Raw genomic sequence first — 1,080 nt, 5'->3', positions numbered from 1 at the left:
TTATTATTATTACAATTATTATATTATTGTTGCTTTTGTTAAAATAATCACAAGATGGTCACAAGATGAATATTCAGATTTTTTTCCCCAGTAGTCTGTTTTATTCAAACAATTATGAACATGTTTTGCATTTAGATACAGAGGAACTTTGCCTTTTGAATATTAAAAACACAAACAAAAAACAAAAAATCAGGATCTCCATGTCTACCATGCAAATCAACTGTTCCTGCTCATTCCCATCTCTTCTCTAATTCTATTTTTGAAACAGTTTCTATTTTCTTCAATGTCGCAGCTGGAACAACATACAAACTATGACAGTGATGATTACTCAGTACATCATTACTCGGGTAATGATTATATGATTTATTCAATGTTTAATAATCTGAGTTTGAATATTATTTTGCGTGATCTTTATAGCCATACTGAAAGCAACAATAGATATTTTACCTCAGATCTTGAAAATAAATTAAAGCAAACTTGTACGTTAAAACTGTGAACTCGCTGCGAACCAACACGTGTAGCCTATTCCATAACAAAGATATCAGTCACTCACTCGTTCACTCAAAACTGTTCAGTCCATTTACTTTTCTACACACTCGCCATGTTTTGCTGTCATATCGTATCAACACTGGATGCCACAAAGCATTGCAAATCATTTGAACGTTGTGTCAGTACGTTATAAATAGAACGAGTCAGCATGACTGTCGGGGATTTGTCGTGTCATGCCACATCCAAGACAGCATCACTGATTATAACGAGTTCTTGTATTTTATTGCGTCGCGCCGCTCGCGTCCGGTGTAGACACGATGTAAGTTAATGTAGTTTTCTGATGCTGCGTTTGAATTTTCATGCCACATTATTTGAAATTAGCGTGGGCCAAACATTTTTCTCTCGCGGGCCGTCTATTGAGGAACCCTGAAATACACCGTGCACACATTTTTTGAAATCACTATGAAGAAAATTAATTCCTGGAAGCAATCCTGCAGAAAGTGTGTGGTCTCTGTTGTAATCTACTAGAGTCAGTGGGCGGAAAAGCAGAAATAAAGCCGTCATGAAATGAAGATAAAGAAGATAGCAACC

At 36.0% G+C, this 1,080-nt stretch overlaps 1 protein-coding gene across 8 annotated transcripts in view; it reads right to left on the bottom strand.

Annotated features, from left to right (window-relative positions):
• The window catches only part of tenm3 (teneurin transmembrane protein 3), a 297,565-nt gene that overhangs the window by 35,232 nt on the left and 261,253 nt on the right, over window positions 1–1,080 (bottom strand). The gene's annotated exons all lie outside the window — the stretch shown is intronic.

This window comes from Sinocyclocheilus anshuiensis, unplaced genomic scaffold (genome assembly GCF_001515605.1).
Source record: "Sinocyclocheilus anshuiensis isolate Anshui unplaced genomic scaffold, SAMN03320099.WGS_v1.1 scaffold145, whole genome shotgun sequence".
NCBI classification, from domain to species: domain Eukaryota; kingdom Metazoa; phylum Chordata; class Actinopteri; order Cypriniformes; family Cyprinidae; genus Sinocyclocheilus; species Sinocyclocheilus anshuiensis.
The sequence above is the reverse complement of the archived record's forward strand: the minus strand, read 5'-3'. Positions and strand labels throughout refer to the sequence as shown.